This window comes from Equus przewalskii, chromosome 29 (genome assembly GCF_037783145.1).
Source record: "Equus przewalskii isolate Varuska chromosome 29, EquPr2, whole genome shotgun sequence".
NCBI classification, from domain to species: Eukaryota; Metazoa; Chordata; class Mammalia; order Perissodactyla; family Equidae; genus Equus; species Equus przewalskii.
In genome coordinates, this window is record NC_091859.1 from 35,415,439 (window position 1) to 35,421,221 (window position 5,783).

At 55.1% G+C, this 5,783-nt stretch overlaps 1 long non-coding RNA gene across 1 annotated transcript; it reads left to right on the forward strand.

Annotated features, from left to right (window-relative positions):
- The first annotated feature begins 486 nt into the window (after positions 1 to 486).
- On the forward strand, positions 487 to 5,783 carry LOC139080255 (uncharacterized). Its single transcript, XR_011534596.1, has 2 exons — positions 487 to 617; positions 953 to 5,783. It is a non-coding gene; the product is annotated as an uncharacterized lncRNA (long non-coding RNA).

The following is a 5,783-nucleotide window of genomic DNA, read 5'->3' on the forward strand; positions in this document are numbered from 1 at the left end:
TCCCCAAACTCCTTCAATGCCACCCGAATTAAATGCCACGTGTATTTGTGTCACTTATCCAAAGAGATAAAGTTGCAACAAACAGAAGCTCTGAAAAGCCCTGCAGTAAAGAAATCAGTTTCACTTTGTATGTCCTGGTGTCATTTACCAAGCTTGAAGAACCACAGAAGTTTTTGTCATTTTTTGTTTGTTTCTGTTTCGGGGATCACCTGTTCATGTCCAGGGGAAATGCTTTGGAAGTACTGACTTCCAGTGCAAATTCCTCAATGCACAGAGGAGGAAGGAGAGGCCCAGTAAGGCAGGGAGCTTGCCCAAATTCACACGGGGAGCCCAGCTCCTGGCCCTGCTTTCTCCTCGCCCAAGCTCTGTGCCCATGTACAAACCAGGCCTTCCTCCTAATACACCCCTTCCTCTCTGTGGCCCCCCAGTGTCCTCGGGCTCTTGCACTTGTCCCACCAGCAACCCTGCTCATTGTGAATATTTTTAACTTGGCCAGGAGAACGGGATGGAAGCTTGGAAAATGCGTCTGTGGTTAATTATTTTCTCACCCAGAAGCCTAAGCCGGCCCAGAGATAAGGCACCGAAACCAAGGAGCCTGCGGAGAAGCAGACATAGAGGTGAGGGGACACCAGGTCTGAGCAGGGGGTAGCTGGGTCCTCCTGGGTGCCCAACACTCCTGGGGAAGCTGCAGTGCCCATGGGCACCACACTCATATATTCACATGCGCAGTGACACTCGCAGGCACAGTGACAGACACACAGTCACACACACAGTGGGCATAGAGCCAGGTGGGAGGCAGATGGGCACACATCCGCTTCCCCACAAAGCGGAGCCGCCTCATCCGTCTCGTGTCCCTGGGCACCCATAGCGCCGAGGGTGGGAATGTGCAATTAAGCATCACCTCCCTTGTTGTGCTCTTGTGGGTTCTGCTACATTCATCTTCTCCCTACAGCCACGCCAGGAAGGCAGGGAGACAGGAGTCTAGGCCTCCACCAGGAGCCCTGGGTCCTATCGCAGGCTCATTGCCATGGGTGCTGTTCTTCTGAGCCTCAATTTCCTTGTCTGCAAAAGGCAGGTGGTGAGTAATCAGCTACACCTAGAGAGGGAGACGTCTGCGAGCAGAGAAAGTGCCCTAGGGACATACATGTGACCTTAGTTATGTCTCCTTGGACAAATTCCTTCCCGTCTCAACTTCTACATCTGTAGAATGGGCACCATGATCCCCCTGTGCAGGGACTGCCTCTGAGCTGCAATTCCTTCACTTGTGAAATGGGCACAGCGCAGTCAGTCCTCTTCCCGCTTTGTAGCAAAGCATGTCCCCACGCCTCAAACCAGCCCACACCCCATCCCCTCTGACCCCGCTGGTCCAAGCCCCTAACCCGTGCACCCATGGGGCTCTGGACCATAGTCCGCTCTGCAGCCAGAGGGATCACTTTAAAAAATGGCTAAAACCCTCCAAAGGTTTCCCACCAAAGTGGAATAAAATGCAGACTGCCCCCAGACCCTGCCAGCTGCACTGCCCCCCGCCCCCCAACCTCCCCCCACTGCCCACTCACTCACTGGCCTCATTCTGTTCCTGAAACCAGTCGGCTTTCCCCACCTGAGGGCCGTTGTCCCGCCTATTCCCTCTGCCTAAATGCTCCTGGCATGGAGGTCTCCTTCTAGCTATTCAAGTCTCTGATCAAATGTCACCTCCCTTGGGACAGGAGTATCCAGGCAGGGAGAGCTGCCCGGCACGGCTCCCATGCAGCCCCGAGCCACTCCGGGCTATTCTTGGCACAGCGCTTCTCCCCATCAGACATGTCCCCATTTCTCGCTTTCTTCACCTGTGTGGTGTCGGCTTCCACTCCAAGAAGAGAAATGTCCTGGGGCAGCAGGAGTGGGCCGGAATGTTCCAGGATGAGTGAGGATGAGGAGTGGAGTAGGACAAGAGACGAGGTCGGGGGGGGGGGCAGAGCAGAAGGCCTTGCAGGTCATTGTCAAGACTTTGGTTTTCCTTTTAATCAGTAGTAATCCTGTGTTACTATGTCTTTCCCAAACCAGCCTCAAAGCCCACAGAGTCAGGGACCCACGTTTTCACTCCCTCCTTCAGGGATGGCCCCAGCCCCAGCCCCTTCTCTCCCTCTTTAGCAGCCTCTGATTGCAGCCCAGGAATTGGAGCCTCAGTTTCTCTCTCCTGCTAGACTGTAAATGTGGGTCATGGTGAACCCGGGCTCCCCCAGACTGATCTCACCTTGTCTGGCCATCTCTTCACCAAGAGCAGGGCCTGGGGTACATCCATCGATATATGGCAGTGCCCAGCACAGGACCGGCACACAGTAGGTGTTCAATAGGGGACTGGTGAACAGACCCAGGATTTGGGGAGATGCCTTCTGATGGGCTGCAGGACACAAGAGCCGGACCAGCCCCGGGGTTCAAACCCAGTACAACACGCGCTTGTGATCCTGAGCACGTTCCTAGATTTCTCTTTGCCCTTCATCTGAGGGCACCTAGCAAGCTGACAGGTGGATGCTAAATGCAACACTCAACTGAGTTGATGCAGCGACGTCTGTTTCCCTCCCCACCGCCCAGTGTCCCCCTCGGACACCTCTGTGCAGTAGGTCCCTCCCCTGAGACCTTTCCATGGGGGTGGGGGAGGAATAGGCAGGCTGGGGAGTCTTTTGTGGCTGACCATGGGAGTCTGGGCTGGAAGAGTCTCTAAGACGACCACTTTACATTAGCTGTAAGACAGAAGGAAGTCCTGCCATTTGCAACAACATGGATGGACCTCGAGGGCATTAGGCTCAGTGAAATCAGTCAGACAGAGAAAGACAAATACTGTATGACCTCACCTGTATGTGGAATCTATCAAAACTAGTCTCATAAAACAGGGAACAGATTGGTGGTTGAAGAGGGGCAAAAGTTACAAACTGCCAGTTACAAGAAAAATAAGTGCTGGGGGTGTCATATACAGCAGGGGGACTAGAGTTAACAAGATTGTGTTGTTTATGTGAAAGATGCCAAGAAAGTATATCTTAGAAGTTCTCATCACAAGAAAAAAATAATTTGTAACTACATGAGGTGATAGATGTTAACTAAACTTATTGTGGTCATCGTTTCACAATATATACATGTATCAAACCATTATGTTGTACACTTTAAACTAATACAATGTTGTATGTCAATTACACCTCAACGAAACTAGGGGGAAAAGACTACCATTTTACAGAAATTGAGGGAACTGAGGCTGGAGGCTTCAGTGGCTTGGGTGAGTGCTGGGCTCCCCAGGCAGAGAGAGCTGGGCACCCTGAGGCTTGGCTGCAGGAGCTGCCCTTCAGCATCACGTGGTTGAGCTGGGGACCCACAGGGACGAGAGAGAGAAAGGGTGGCCCTGCCTCCACCTTCTCTTTCCCCCATGGCACCCCCCCCAGCAGCCTTGGCAGCGGGGGGCAGTAGGAAGGCTGACTCACCCCCATCCCAATGCAGATCAATTACAGAGAGATTCAAGCCTGCCTGGCCTTGAGCTCCCCCAGGGTCTGGAGCTGAGCTGGGCTGGAGGTTTCCGTTCTGGGGCATCTGGGGCTGGGCTGGGAGAAGACAGAGGAAGCGGCCAGAAATAGAAGCTGTTTCTCCAGCCCGACCCCCCTCACCGTGGCTGTGCTACCCAGCCCCATCACTGGTCCTCTCTGTGCCTCCGTTTGCCCCTCTGCCCACTAAGGTAATCGGAGGGAGATGCCCATCCAGGCAAGCCACCAGCGCTCCTCCTGAGAGAAGATGGCGACCCCAAGGGGGAAGCAAAACACAGCCCAGGGGCTGCCATGAGAGCACGAGCCGCCTGCCAGCTCAGCAGAGAGGGCATCCAGGAGGAGGTGGCCACCGGGGAATGCTGCCTGGGGCGGGAATTCCAGAGAAAGGCCTGAAGAATCATCCCAGCTGAGTCAATAGGAAAGGGAGGGCCGGGGACCTGCCAGCTGATTCACTGGGCCCCATGGCTCGCATGCCTTCCTCTGCCATGCCGTCTTGGTGACCGACCTTGGGATCACACAGACCACACTCCAGTGAGGGTTTGACTCTTGGCCAGACTGAGGAGTGAGATGATAACAATGGCGTGCCGTTAAATGAGTGACTTTATGTAAAGTGTTGGCACAAAGCTGGCACTCGGCGACGACAGTAGCAAACGGTTTTGAGCGCTGTGTTATAGAAAACGTTTTCCAGAATTAGCTCCTTAAATCTTAACAAACCCATGGGTGAGTCCTCCTATTCTCCCCATTTTTCAGATGAGGACACAGCTAAAACACGTGGAGCCACATAGGCGATGTTGTTGGTCCTGTGCTAAGCATGGGGTGGGGGGGGGTCTCCCCTGTCCTGTGTGACCCCCGGCCCACCTGCCAGCACAGTTCCCCGCCTAGTCTCAGTGCGCAGCCCCGACTGGTGCCCTGAGCCAACCTCTTCAGGTAAAGCTGCCTGCAGCGGTAAGACAAGGGAATCCTCAACTCTGCTCAGCGCCATAAAAACTAAAGCCGGGAAAGAGGCAAGAGAGGGAAGGGCCATCCACATAACAAGAACAGCCAGTGCAAAGGCCCAGGGGTGGGAAATCTCACATTATGTTCCCAAAGGGCCCTTCACTAGCTCACATTATGTTCCCAAAGGGCGTTCCTCTCACTAGCTCGAACTTGCACTTGCACATTCCAAGCCATCAGTCCTGCTCTCCCAAGTCCCCGTGACTCAGAACCCCCCCAGGGGAGGAGATGAGGTGAGTGGGCGGTCCTGCCCAGGAGGCTGGTGAATAATCGTCCCAGTGGCTTCACCGAGGGAGTTCTGACCCCTGCCAGGTGCTGAACTCATTCCCTCTCACGCAACCCCGGGGGGCGGGCCTGTTACTGTCTCCGGACAAGAGAGGAGGCCAAAGCCCAGGTAAGGCCTCTGCGGAACCAGGTTAGATGCCTGCTCTGCCCCTCGCTTGTGACTGGACTCTGGGGAGCTGGACCCTCCTCTCTTGCCCCATTTTCCCCACTGTGCCATGGGGCGGCCAGGATGACATGAACAGCAGCACGGAGCCCCACTGCCTGCTCCACAGCCCCTCTCCGGGCCTCGGTCTCCTGCTCTGTGAAACGGGTGGGTCACACCACCTAGGGGACAGGCTGTTCAGAGGAAGAAATGGGCCAGTCCTGCACACGTCAAGCGCCCTGCACCCCGCGAGGGCTCGGCCTGCTGGGAGGAGCCGGACTCTGGCCCATCCGGCCCCTCCCGGCCTCCCCCACCTCCACACCCACCCTGGTCCTGGCCCCTGCACGCTCGGACCCCACTGAACCCTCTGCTCCGGTCCCGCCCTGCTGTCTGAAGTCCTTTTCCTCCCTCTTTTGTGACTGGCTCCTCCACACCCTTCCCTGCCCACAGGTCCCTCCTCAGGGAGGTTTCCCTGTCCACCCTGTGGAAAGGACGGCCTCTATTTTTCTGTCCCCACCTCCTCTGTTTGCCCTTGGTAGCTCTCATGAAAATCTGTCAACTCTTGGGGCTGGCCCAGTGGCGCAGTGGTTAAGTTTGCATGTTCTGCTTGGGTGGCCCGGGGTTCGCCGGTTCGGATCCCGGGTGCGGACATGGCACCGCTTGGCAAGCCATGCTGTGGCAGGCGTCCCACATAGAAAGGAGAGGAAGATGGGCACGGATGTTAGCTCAGGGCCAGTCTTCCTCAGCAAAAAGAGGAGGATTGGCAGCAGATGTTAGCCCAGGGCTCATCTTCCTCAAAAAATAAATAAATAAATAAAATTTAAAAATAAATAAATAAAAACTGGCTTATAAAAAAA